This window comes from Ursus arctos, unplaced genomic scaffold, assembly GCF_023065955.2.
Source record: "Ursus arctos isolate Adak ecotype North America unplaced genomic scaffold, UrsArc2.0 scaffold_2, whole genome shotgun sequence".
NCBI classification, from domain to species: domain Eukaryota; kingdom Metazoa; phylum Chordata; class Mammalia; order Carnivora; family Ursidae; genus Ursus; species Ursus arctos.
This window is the reverse complement of record NW_026622874.1, coordinates 34878136-34892708: the sequence shown is the minus strand read 5'-3', so window position 1 is coordinate 34892708 and position 14573 is coordinate 34878136.

Sequence of the window (14573 nt, the reverse complement as noted above, 5' to 3'; positions counted from 1 at the left end):
ATGCAGAATGCTTTAAATCACTCATTTTCCTTCTTTCCCAAACTCTTACCCTTTCCACATTGTCACCTCTAGTCCTAATAGGATTAAGGACCATAGTCTATAGACTGATAGACATCTTCATGGCTACTTCCTTAGACACACACACACACACACACACACACACACACACACACACACATCAAATTCCTTAAAAGCTTTTCATTTCAATGTCCTGTAGTACTTCGAGCCTTATAATGAAAAACAGCAGCACCTGCCCCATTTCTCCCTGCTCCCTGTCCCATCCCTTGAAGCACCTCCTTTTTTATCTTGTATATTTACCTAAATCTAAAAAGTATGCTTAGTTTGAAATTTCTGGGTTTTTCTTTTTTGAGATTGCTGATTACAAATACTGTGATGAGCCGTTCCTTTAGGAATGAAACAGCTGCTCCAGGTGCTGCTGGCCCACAACCTCGGTTGTCAGCTCTCTTCAGCAATCCCTTCTCTGTCAACGTCACAGCCTCCTCTCAGGGAGGCCCACATTCAGAGCGTTATATGCACAGGGTATGGATTACCAGCCCCCTCATCCTGACTTGGGTGAAACCAACTTTGAAGAGCTATCTAGTGTCAGAGCTTCCTGGAGGGTCGGCTGAGGCTTTCCCTGAGACTCCATTACAACCCAACCTCTGCTTAATTCTCCTCTTTTCCTTCCCTTTTGAAGAACGTTCCCTAATAAACTTCCAGCTGTTGACCTCCCTCTCAGAGGAGGCTTCTGGGGAATTCACCTGGGGCCATTACTACACTGACTTCCTGCTGTAGGAGATGGCCATCCTTTGACCTGTCACGGCTTCCTTTCTTTTCACTTTCTCTATGTACTTACATTACCGTTTTTAGATAAGTTGAAACAAACATGTTAGCAAATGCTTGACCCTTCTACCCTAGGAAAACTCTGGTTAACCTGATTGATTTATGAGCCTGTTTTGCAGAAGTTGACTAGCCACTTGTAAGATAAGCTAAGACTGGAGAAAATGGAATTGTTGCTGTTGTGCAGAAGGAATCAAGAGTGAATGAAGTTACCTTTGTGACCACACATAGCCTGAGATCTCCCCCTCACTCATCATGCTTACGCCGCCATTTAATGAACATGTGTCCCGTGAAGACACATGATTCCTGAATGTTCATACTCTGAAGGAGGGCATCTTCCTTTTCCCTATATCCAATCAGCATTTTCCATTCTACCTAGGTACCTGGTGACATCCTGACCCCTTGGCCTTAAATACGCCTAACCCCAAAACCTCCAGGGAGCGGGCAGATTTGTGGCTTGTCCTCCAGTCTCTTCCTTTGGCTTCCTCTCTAATAAACCCTTTCTTTGCTGCATACTGGATGTCTCATGGTTGGCTTTGCTGTGCATCTAGCATATGAACTTGGAATCAGTTACAAAATCAGCGTGCAGTAAACAGACAAGGTAGCAATTTTTCAGAGCTGGGTCACATTCTTCACTATGACTATATTTTGGTTCATGAACTTTTTCTTTTTCCCGATGGAAACAGTTACCTCATATTTTTATTTCCCTGGCTTTTATACCAATTATCTCCTCATTCCAATATTAAAACTAATTCTCCTTTGAACATGGTCACTAATATTAGCCATTCAGTCAGTCTTATATTATTCTTAGAGACATTGTTCCTGGAGGCCTCTGCTCTGTTCTAATCTGGTCGTTCTCTATGCCTGCTGGTGGCTGTTGTCTTGGTATTTCTGTTCACCATCATTCTGGGAATCCCCTTCATTTATCTCCTGTGTTGAATCCCTTGCTCCCTGGGTTCCATAGCTTCTTCTTTCTTGCTTTATTCCCTCATTTCACTCAGGGCACATTCTCTAGTAGCTTTCTGGAAAGGAGTGTATGGGAGGTAAATGTTTAAGACCTTGCATTTCTGAAAATGTCTTTATTTTCTCCTTGTACTTGGTTGGTAGTTTCATTGAGTATAGAATTTTAGAGTAGGGATCATTTCCTCAGAATCGTCAAATATTCCATTGTCTTCCAACTTCCTTGGTTGCTGGTGGGAGGATCCTGTCCTTTCCATGTGAGTTTTGTTTGCTGATCCCTGAAAGCTTTGAGGATCTTCACAGTAACCTGGTATTCCGAATCTTCATGGTAATGTGACGTGTCTCTTTCTGGTCAATGAACTGGGAGTGAGCCCTTTCAGTCTGAACCTCTTGCTCTTTAGTTCTGGGAAAATTTCTCTCAGTATTCCTTTGATGATATCTTTTTCCCACTTCTTTGTTCTTTCAGGTGTGGGACCTCCTGGCTTGATAGTCTAGTTTTCTTGTTTATTCACTTTCTCTTTCCATTTCTGACTTTTTATGCTAATTAGGGAGAGTTTCCCAATTTTTTCTACCAATCTTTCTGCTGATTACCCTTTTACTTTATTTTTGCTGTAATTTACTTCCAAGAGCTCTTTCTTCTTCCTCCTCCTCTTCTTCAACAGTATCTAATTTTTATTTCAGAAACTCAATAAGTTGTCTGAGCATAATAATTATAAGGCTTTTTTTTTTAAGATTTATTTATTTATTTTAGAGAAAGAGCTGGTGGGGGGGCGGTAGGGGGGCAGGGAAGGTCAGAGGTAGAGAAAGAATCCTGGAGCAGACTCCCAGCTAAATGCAGAGCCCCATGCAGGGCTGGATTCCCAGGACCACAAGATCACGAACTGAGCTAAAATCAGGAGTCAGCCACTTAACCAACTGAGCCACCCAGGCGTCCTAGGGCTTTTGAAAAAGATTTTTCTTCCTTGTTTCTTCTTTGTTCCTTTCTTTTGTTTATACATTATTTGCCTTTTATGTTAGAGATTTTTTGCAGATGTCGATGACACTTTGCTATCCAGTTATTATTTTTTAAGAGTAAGACACTAAAAAGTGGATTAGAAGCTCTGTGTGCTCAGATGGAGCTTGTCGTCTGGTGGACTTTACCATTAGGTCATTATGTGGGGCTCAAAAGAGTCAGTATATGCACTTCTTTTATCTTGGGCTAGTCCATTTTCTTGGAGAATAATCTCCCTCTTTTTCTGCTTGGAGATTGTATACCTTGGTTGCTAGTGTTTTGGGGACTAGGAAATCGAAATTGCAGCATTTGATAGATCAATTTTAAAAAAGTCTTCTTATTAAGTCTGCAGTCAGTGCTTCTCCTATTCTCCTGCCCACCTTATCAGTTATGCCTGATGTACTTGAGGCTTAGAGCGCCTATGGTTCAACGGCACTAGACAGTAAATATATCTCCTATTTAGGAAGGTGTATTTGCTTTGTTGCATAGGGTGGCAGAGACCAGGGTTATAAACCCGTTTTTAAAAGACTTTCAAATAGTTCTTCTCGGCCTAACCCACAACCCTGTTTCCAGAGGTACTCATTGCCTCTGATTCCTTTGTCCTTCCACAAATCTGTCATGAGAGTTGATTTGCATCTTTTGGAATTAGGTGCTTAGATTTCAGCTTTCTCTAGACCGCTAAGTCAGTTCTTTTCTGTTTCTAAGGAGATTTCTTCTTTTGCATGAGGGTATGTATTTTCCTAGTTGTGTGTGTGTGTGTGTGTGTGTGTGTGTGTGTGTGTGTGATTCTTCCTCTTTGTCATCATTGCCTTGGGGTTTTGGGAGGGAGAAGAAACATATGTCTTAATTCTTTTCTTCTGTGACTAAATGACAGTCTCCCTCATGTCTCCCTTTTCTTCCATGTTTAAATGACGGTCTGAGGGACAGTGAGAAAGAGTCTTACTCTTTCAGCTACATGCACAAGAACATTATAGAATATCACTTTCATTGAAAAGATAGGGACACAGAGTTAGTGACCAGTCTGCTGTACAGTGTAATTCAATGCTACTAATTGTTACCCAAGAAAGGTCCAAAGGTGAGGAAATATAGGACGGATTGGTGAATAACATGATGTCTGACATCCTTTGGGTGATTCAAATTAAGTATGTGAGACATGAAGACACAGACATAGGAAGGGCAGGTGTCAGACTCATGAGTCTGAGGGCTTGAAGAAAGAGAATAGGAATAAACATGCCAACAAGACTTTTTACTTTTTTCCCCCTTGTTGCCAACCTTTATGCTGGGTGAAAAAAAAAAGATAAAGTTAAGTGAGTAAATGTGTTGCTATTTTAGTCCTATTTTAGTATACCTCAGTTTAGAATTTAGGATTTATAACTCATCTACTTCAAAAGGATAAGGAGTGGTCTAATGTATTCATAAATACAAAATGGACAATGGGTTGAATATCTTCTGTTTGCCCTTCCAGATCATTTCTCTACCCTTCACTCTGCTGGATGCCTTGGGAGACTGACTTGGACAGGTTACATCAACTCAGCTCTTGTGCAATCTGGCTTTGGATCCAACCAGAGGGAAGCTGCAACGGGAGGTATAGGCAAAGAGGGAGATGAAACTAGGATATTTCTTCCCCTTGATGCCCTCCTTGCTCTTCCCTCCAGCTTTCTCACCAAAGGTGAGTATTCTTCTCAAGGTACCAACTCTACATGACTCTGTCCCTACTGCCTACTCTTTTCTCTCATCATGCAGCTGGTATCCCCTCTTACTTTGTAATTTTGGTGGGAAGTTCAATTATAAGTATACTTGAACTTCCAAACAGGGTGCATAATGTTGAAACTGAATAGTTTTAAACAACTTGAGCTAAGTGACTTCCAGACCAAATCATCACAGGGTGGTAAGGGGAGTAGGGTTTTTTTCCCTCAGGCTTTTTGTTGCCTCTGAGTACATGACCGAGGGATCTAAGTTGCCTATTTGTGAATATGGTGAGTATATTTTAATGACTCTTCTTTTATACCCTCATACTTAACAACTAAGCTAAATGGATATGCTTCTAGTTGTTGGCTATTTTGCAGAGTATTATAACTGATGCGGCAGGGCCAAAAGAAGAAAATAAGTCTTTATTCTTGAGGATGTGTCATATTCCAACAAGGAAAGCTTTCCTCTTATTTCTATATTCCCACTCTTAGAAACTTAGAGGGGAGCCTGAATCCACATTGATCTATATAAACTATGTTGTATAGCCTGAGATTTTAACATGATGATAATGAAACAACTACATCTGCGAAGTGGTCTTTAGGCAAAGGCTGGTTGGAAATATGATACTAGAACACAAGGTCATGGAAAGATAAGGTCCAAGGTAGCTTAAAATAGACCAATGGTAAGATTTTATGGACTCACAAATTATTTAAGTCAATTTCCATAATCTATGCCTTAAATACTACTTCGTACTCTCTTTCTAGACTATTCAATATCATAGCTGTTTTTCTTAAAATATTTTATTTACTTATTTGAGAGAGAGAGACAGAGGGAGAGAGAGCACAAGCAGGAGGGAGGGGTAGAGGGAGAAGAAGCAATCTCCCCTCTGAGCAGGGAGTCCAATGCAGGGCTCGATCCCAGGACCTGGGATCACGACCGGAGCCAAATGCTTAACTGACGCTTAACTGACTGAGCCACCCAGGCGCCCCTCATAGCTGTTTTTTTTTTTTAAAGTATTAATTTACAAAAAAATTTCCATGGAAATACTTGGTAATTATTAAACTCTAAGAACAAACATCCTTTAGGGGAAAGAGAGTATTAAAACTGGTAATTTTCAGTCTGGAAATTGTGAGTTCAAGCACTGTTAGAAATATTGCTTTTTAGGGGTCATGGTTAAAAGAAACACTGAAAGGAATATACCAGGAGCCCAACATATTGTTTCACATAGTTAAGTTGTATGGTAATGGGGTAAGAGATTGTATTCATTTTGTCAATATGTGAATATAAAACTCCACCGGCCAGTTACATAGCAGCTGTCCAAGGGTTTCGAATATAGATACCGAGCACTGTAGGTAACAGGTGTGCTGGAAATGTGTTAATTGTTGGACCTGCTTGTGTAAATGCATGGTGAGAGATCATGATTACTGTACCCTTCATGTGCTGCAGAGGGAATAAAAGCTTAAATAAAAGCAAAGGGGCAGGGGAGATCCTCTGTGGTAAATTGCTGGAGAAAGTAATCTTTTAGTACACTCTTTAGCAAGAAAAGGATAGGCTTTTTTTCTATGTAGATCAAGGCAAAAACTGCTGTTGGTCATATTGGCCAAACTTCTGCTGAGGAATGTATCATTTACTGAAGTCTTAAATGTCAGAGCTTAACTAGTCTATCCATAAACTCATGATTATCCATGAGAAACCATAGGGAGAAGATGCTGCAAGTTCAGAAGACCATGTGACAGGAGACTAAATTTCATTAACAACACCCCGAGAGGAGCCAGTCAGCCAAAGGGAACAGCAGGGGGAATCCCCACCACTTAACACAGAAAATGCTCATAACAGGCCCACCTCTTCATTCACCACATCTGCTGCAAAATAATTCATCGGGCTGAAAGCTGTAGGTGTGACTGAGGGGCAGTGCCAAGATGATCTCCAATTGTGAGAGGTTTACAATTTGTTCACTGATTTATGGAAATGCAGAAAACATATTTTTCAAACTAATTGTAATTGTTCTTTAAAAATAGGTACTAAGTCTATGCAGTTTTGTACTATTGTCTTTAAATACGTAGAAGCTAGAAAAAGAAACACTCAAAATATTTGTTGAATAAATGAATGAATAAAATAGTAACTAGGTTTGGTAAAATTTGAGAGAGAGGAGGAGCAGAAGAGTCTGGGAAGTACCAAATCTCATATCAGATAAGATTAGATGAAATCTGATACTTCTGGGGGAAAATCTATTACTTCTTGAGGGGAACTCCTCTTTTCTCCTTCCCTCCCTCAAATTATTAGAGTAATAAAATAATTAAGCGCTCATCTTCTAAGTCATTTGAACTTTTTTACAGAAAAATTCTTTTCCAGTTAATATTAATATTAGATATATTTTTTCATTTTTCTCTTTTAGTTTTTTTATTCTTTCATGCATAATATTATATATTGAACCGATTATCTTTCTGCACTCAAAATCTTAGGGAAACAATAAAATTTTACATCTGGATCCATCCTGAAAGTAATAAAATCCAGAGTCAAGATTTCCGGAATAATGACATAATATACAGTTTATTGTTCTTTTCTTCTTGACGTGATGGTCATTCCATCATTGCATGATTCAACCAGTAAATATGTATCAAATACCAAATGGCCCCTACATAATGTGGGGTATTAGAAGGGATACACACACCCACACCCCCACACACAAAGCAGAAACCATTGTTCCTGCTCTTAAAATATTTATAATTGGAAGTGCTTAAATTATATATGTACATAAAGCAAAGAGCAGTTAAACATTGTACAGTTGGAAATTGTCTAAAAGTGCCATAGAAACACAAAGGAGAGATGATATTATGGACCAAAACCAGTAAACAGAGTTTTTATGAAGGACTGAGCTGGACCTTGAGGGACAGTTAGCAGGGAGACAAAGGGTCTTCCAGATGCGGTGGATAACAGAAACACAGGCATAAAAGCTGGAAGGAAAACGAGGCTGACACTTCTTACATCCCACATTAGAAGCCAAGTAAGGTGTGACTCTCACAGCAAGTGACAGGCTGTAAGTACCAGACTAATATTACTTGAGGAGAAATGTTGCTTTGGGACAGCGACAGATGGCACCATTGTTTGGGAATTAATTTTAGTCTTAATGTTTTGTGCCTGCAACAGGTGTGCTGTGGATACTTTTAAAGAAGCTAATGGGGAGTAGCTGAGCTGCTGGATGTTCTGTGTGAAACATGGTTATGAAATTTAGAGTCTTTATTAGTTTTTTAAATTTTCATTTCAGCATAGTTGACACACAATGTTACATTGGTTTCAGGTGTACAACATAGCGATTCAACTTCTCTGTACCTTATGCAATGCTCACTACAATTATAGCTACCATCTGTCGCCATACATCACTATTACAGTATCTTTGACTATGTTGTGCCTCTTATTCCTATGACTTATTCATTCCATAACCGGAAACCTGTATCCCCCCCTTCCCTTCATCCATTTTGCCTGTCCCTGTACCCCCCTTCCCTCTGGCAACCATCAGTTTATTCTCTGTATTTATAAGTCTGATTCTGCTTTTTGTTTGTTTATTCATTTGTTTTTTTAGATTCCACATATGAATAAAAATATATGGTATTTGTCTTTCTCAGCCTGACATATTTCACTTAGCATAATACCCTTTAGTTCCATCATGTTGAAAATGACATGATCTCATCCTTTTTTTATGGCTGAGTAATATTCCATCACACACACACACACACACACACACACACACACACTCCACACACATATGTATACCACATCTTCTCTATCCATTCATCTATCAATGGACACGTGGTTGCTTCCATATCTTGGCAATTGTAAATAATGCTGCAGTAAACATAGGGGTGCATGTATCTTTTTGAATTAGTGTTTTCATTTTCTTTGGGTAAATATCCAGTAGTGGAATTACTGGATCATATGGTATTTCTCTTTTTAATTTTTTGAAGAAACTCCATATTATTTTCCATAATATCTGTATCAATTCACATTCCCACCAACAGTATATGAGGGTTCCTTTTTTTCCACATCCTTGCCAACACTTGTTATTTCTTGTGGTTTTGGTATTAACCATTCTGACAGGTGCAGAGTAATATTTCATTGTGGTTTTGATTTGCATTTCCCTGATGATTACTGATGGTAAGCATCTTTTCCTGTGTCTGTAGGCCATATGTATATCTTCTTTGGAAAAATGGCCATTCAGGTCTTCTGCCCATTTTTTAATCAGATTTTTTTTTTTTTAGTGTTGAGTTGTAGAAGTTTTTTATATATTTTGGATACTAACCCCTTATCAGATATATCACTTGCAACTATTTTCTCTCATTCAATAGGTTGCCTTTTTGTTCTGTTGATGGTTTTCTTTGCTGTGCAAAAGCTTCTTATTTTGACATAGTCCCAATAGTTTATTTTCACTTTTGTTTCCCTTGCCTCAGGAGACATATCTAGAAAAATGTTTCTATGTCTGATGTGAGAGAAATTACTGCCTGTGTTCTCTTCTAGGATTCTAATGGTTTCAGGTCTCACATTTACATCATCAATCCATTTTGAGTTGATTTTTGAGTTTTGCCTATGGTGTTAGAAAGTTGAAGCAGTTCATTCTTCTGCATGTAACAATCCAGTTTTCCCAGCAACATTTACTGAAGAGTCTTTCTTTTCTCCATTATAAATTCTTGCTTCGTTTGTTGTAGATTAACTGACCATATAAGTATGGGTTTATTTCTGGACTTTCTATTCTGTTTTATTAATCTATGTGTCTATTTTTGTGGCCGTACTACACTGTTTTTATTACAATCGCTTTATAGTATATCATTATGTTTTGTGTATCTATCGTAAGTTTTGGATTTGTGGTTATCATGACATCAGGTTCATATATAACAACCTAAGTATATAGCCGTCTATGTTAATTTGACAGTCATTTAAGTTCAAACACACTCTAAAAGAAAACCTTTCTTCTTTTTTACTCCCTCCCCCACATTTCATGAATATCCTGTCATATTTTATATGTTTTTATTAATAATTTTCTACGTCTAATTATGGCTATTTCTTTTTCCACTTAAAGAAGTCCCATTAACATTTTTTGTAAGGTTGGCTTAGTGGTGATAAACTGCTTTAATTTCTGTTTATCAGGGAAACTCTATCTCTCCTTTAAATCTGAATGATAATCTTGCTGGGTAAAGTAATCTTTGTTGTAGGTTTTTTCCTTTCAGTACTTTTCTGGCCTGCACAGTTTCTGCTAAAAATCAGCTGACAGCCTTCTAGGGTTTCCCTTGTAGGTAACTTTTTGCTTCTCTCTTCCTGCTTTTAAAATTCTCTCTTTATCGTTAACCTTTGACATTTTATTTTTATTTATTTGTTTGTTTGTTTGTTTTTAGAACAAGAAAGAGAGCAGGGAGGGGCAGAGGGAAACAGAAAGAGAGAATTTTTTTTTTAAGATTTTTATTTATTTATTTGACGGAGACAGCCAGCGAGAGAGGGAACACAAGCAGGGGGAGTGGGAGAGGAAGAAGCAGGCTCCCAGCGGAGGAGCCTGATGTGGGGCTCGATCCCAGAGCACTGGGATCATGCCCTGAGCTGAAGGCAGATGCTTAACGACTGAGCCACCCAGGTGCCCCAGAAAGAGAGAATCTTAAGCAGACTCTATGCACAGTGCAGAGCCCAGTATAGGCTTTGATCTCATGACCCTGAGATCATGACCTGAGCCAAAATCAAGAGTTGGATGCTTAAATGACTGAGCCACCCAGGGGCCCCTAGCCTTTGGTAATTTAATTATGTATCATGTTGTAGACCTCCTTGGGTTCATCTTGTTTGAAACTCTGCTTCTTGAACCTGGATGTCTATTTCCTTTCCTAAGTTAGGGAAGTTTTCATCTATTATTTCTTCAAAAATGTTTTCTGTCTCTTTCTCTCACTCTTTCCTCCACCTCCCTCTCTCTCTCCTCCTCCCCCTATTCCTCTCCTTCTTTTTCCCTTCTTCCCCCCCATCTTCCTCTTTCTTCTCTTTCTTCATCTTCTTCTTCTTCCTCTTGCTGCTGCTCTTCTTCTTCTTCTTCTTCTTCTTCTTCTTCTTCTTCTTCTTTGACCCCTATAATGCCAATGTTTGTTCACTTGATGTTGTCCAAGAGAGCCCTTAACCTTTCCTCAGTTTTAAAAATTCTTTTCTTTTTATTGTTCAGCTTGGGTACTTTCCATTACCCTGTCTTCCAGATCGCTAATTTGTTCTTCTGCATTTGCTAATGTACTGATTCATTCTAGCATATCTTTTTTTTAAATTTCAGCTATTGTTTTCTTTTTTATATATCTCTTTATTGAAGGTCTCACTGAGTTCTTCCACTCTTCTCTCCAGCCTGGTTAGCATTATGATCATTATTTAAAATTTTTTTATCAGGCATATTGGTTATCTTCATTTCATTTAGTTCTTTTTCTGAGCTTTTGTCTTGTTCTTTCTTTTGAAGCATATTCCTTTGTCTCCTCATTTTGCTTGACTTTCTGTGCTTGTTTCTATGGACTGGATGGAACAGCTACTTTTCCTAAACTTGAAGACATGGTCTTGTATATGGTTGTCTCTTATGTAGACTATATATACCTGGTGACTGGCTGGCTGGCTGGAGCTGTGGCTGGCATGAGCTGGGGGTCCCATGGCTCTACATAGAAGGCACCCTGGCAGGACAGCTAATAGAGTGCTGGTTAGTTTTTAGGAATGTGAGTAATTTGTTTCTTAGTTTTTACTACTATCTGACTGACTATTTAGTCTAACTGTGATTCACCTAGTAAAATCCTATGCTTTGATGGCTTAAGACCCAGGAGACTTGGGTTTGAAGCCTACTTATGTAACTTTGGGAAAGTTATTTTTCTGAGTCTAATCCATAAGAGAGGGAGAAACACTTGGCCTCACTCAGTGATTATAAGGATGAAATGAAAAGTATATTCAAAGTATGTACTAAATCTCTTGGCACATATTTTTCCTCTTTCCTTCTTTTTCTTTCTCAGTTCTCAAAAAATAGGCAACTACACTCAAAAAGACCACATAAGTTATCATATAAGCTTGTGACATTTTTTGGACTAAAATGGAGCATTACTGAAAATCACACTGGGGAACAGTAGTAAATTGAAACTGACCCTTACTATATTTCTTTATGAAAAGAGAAGAAAAAAGATATGAGAAAAAATGTTAAACCCCTGTAAACCATTGAATAAAACACTTGCATCACAAGAGATGTTCTGTGCATTTCTCTACAAGTATCTCGAAATCAAAATCTCATTGCAATGTGCTTGACAGTTCTCACTAAAAGTAGCAATGTACACAATATTAACTGCAAACTGCCACTCCTATTCCCTCATGACATCACATCCTTTCCCTATCATATTCTTTCCTCTCAAACTTTCTGGCTGATACATTCTGGCTATTCTGGGAAATTAGGGACAGCAGCAATTGGGGCCTAAAAGCGCCAGGTTTAAATATATTTAGATTCCAGAGTGATTAAATTTGGGAGATAAAATTGAATTTATATGATGGCCTTTCCTGAGAGGGATTTCATGTGATGTTGAGGTGCGTGGGAATAGCTAAACCTGTCATTAGAGACTTCCTGACATTTCATCATTTTATTTTATTTTTATGCTTTGAATTTCCTCACTAAAAGGTAGGAACAGACATATAGTGAAGTTGCCATTGAAATGTTGCTGCTTTCTTTCATAGATGACTTGAGTCTTTTGTAATATGCCTTAATATTTGGTAGCAGTTAATATTGTGCTTATAAACTTACCACTTAAACTTAATTCTATGCTTACCAAACAAACTACATGGAGAATCTCAGCCTAAGAAGCTTCAGTCCTAATACATTAATTAGCACATGTGTGAGTCTGACTGGATAACCTAGGACAAAGTAAGTCAACAGAAACTGAGCTCTAATCTACTCTGGGTTTCTTGCAGGAATTGTTTGTAACCAAGTGCATCCATTACAGTGAGGGGACTTATACCCATATGTTCACAGGGCTTAAGGTCTGATTTCAGGATGTGTTGGGGTGCTCTTAAAAGTCACTTCAGTGATTCTATGGAACCTGTCCTGGCCTCCTTAAGCTGCCAGGCTCCTCTTATAGAGCTCCTGAATCAGTGTCACAGAATGTGAGGCAACCAGAGAGCATCTTAGTACCTTGCTGGTGAATGCAAGGCTACAGCTCTCTTCTTCTCTTGGTTGAGTTTATGCATGTTTTTTCTTGCTATGTGTTTTAGACTTTTTGGTGCATATTGCCAAAATAATAGGACTCTATTTTTCACTTTACATAGGGTCTTCTCGGGCAATGAATCATTAAAGTGAGCCCAGAGAGACAATGCAGTTGATAACCTGAGTCAGAAAACTTCAACCTATCATTGGGCTCTCAGTATGCCAGTCATCTCTATTTACAGGTGGGCTGAAAGCATACCCCCAGAACTTTAGTGTCTTCCTGGATATTATGATGGTAATAGTGAAGGTTCACAGTATACGAATTCTTAGGCAAAGAAACTAAACCTCTCCAAAGAGTAGTAATTACTAGTTTTTATAACTAGCTAGAGAATATGTATCAGGTACTCCAACTAAGTCAGTTTGGGAGCCAAGATACAGAGTTCTCTAGAAATACAGGAAAAGTACAAGCTTGAGACAAAAGGAGAGCATCTTTGAAGGCTTTGTTCATTGAAAGGAAGAGAGTAAGATCTGGACAGGACAATGGCAATGTACAGCAGAAGGTAGCATAGCCTGGAGCCAGAGGAGACAAAATAGGTACACAATAGATGATAATATTTGAACACTAGTTCAGGGGTGAGTGATTGAACCCATCATAAGGTAATTCCTAATTCAGATCTACCCAGGCAGCTGTTTCTAGCATCCATTTCTTATGACATGCAGCCTGACTATGTAGACAGTTTATGTTCATCAGCCTCTTTTTTTTTTAGGACCCCATCTTGCATAAAAAAATTCCTACCGTATAACTTTTTCCTAATATGTAATTTTAATGTAATAGGTTAAAAACTCTGTGTCAAATGGAGATTAATTTCCTAAATATATGACATGAAATAACAAGAACCATAATATAAGGCCTATTTTCTATTTTTATGAATGTTCATAGAAAATTATACTTTAGTTTTGCTTTTTCATCTTTGAGAACCAGAAAATCCAATTTCCAGACTGTCTTTCCCCAAAGATACAATTTGTCTATGGACTATGTTAAGAAAGTTTCTTTCAACTTTAGCTTCCATTATTTGTAAAATGAGGAAGTAATAACAAGTTTTTTTTTTATAGTTTCTTTTAGTTTTATATAACAAACTCGTTTAGTTCATTACATAAGTGCTTTTGGTTATCCTACAGTTTGTACAAAGAACTTTTAAAGAAATGTATGACGTCAGAAATATTTAAGACTGCTTGTAATTTGGGTAAAGATATCAGTGAGGGAGACGCCATATGGTAATACTTTTGAATTGAAACATAAACCCAGTTGAGCTTTGCTCACTTTTGTTGAGCAAGTGAGTGAGACAGAGCAAGAGCAAGAGAGCGAGAGAGCGAGAGAGAGAGAGAGACAGAGAAGGAGGCAGAGAGAGAGAAGAGATATATATGTGCTTTGTGAAGAAAATGGCTTTTAAAAATGGCTCAGTAGTATTGTGCAGGCCAACTTTATTTCCTGGTGCCTCCGGCAAACGGGGGAAAGTGCATTCTTCACATAGGCGTTCTTGGAATAAAATGTCTCTAGGGAGTTCACTTCCTGCTTCATCATGCATAGTACCTGTTTTACCTACTAATCTATACCTCACAGGACTATTGAGAGCCCTAGCTAATAAAAATGATCATAAAGCACTTGGCAAAATCACAACAACTATAAAAGGATACATGCAAATGTGGTTAGGCTTGTCTTTCTGCTATGTACATGAAGTCTTTGTGTGTGAAATGATACAGTGACTCAAATGGTAAGCCACTTTTTTTCTCTTTCACGAACTGGAAGTAGTTTTGCCAGCTGGCTTGCTGTAGTGAATTGTTTCTAACTCAGTAGTAAGCCACTTGATTTAAAGCCTTCCCTCCAATTCTATTAGGCCTCTCCTCATGAATTCGTGCATATAT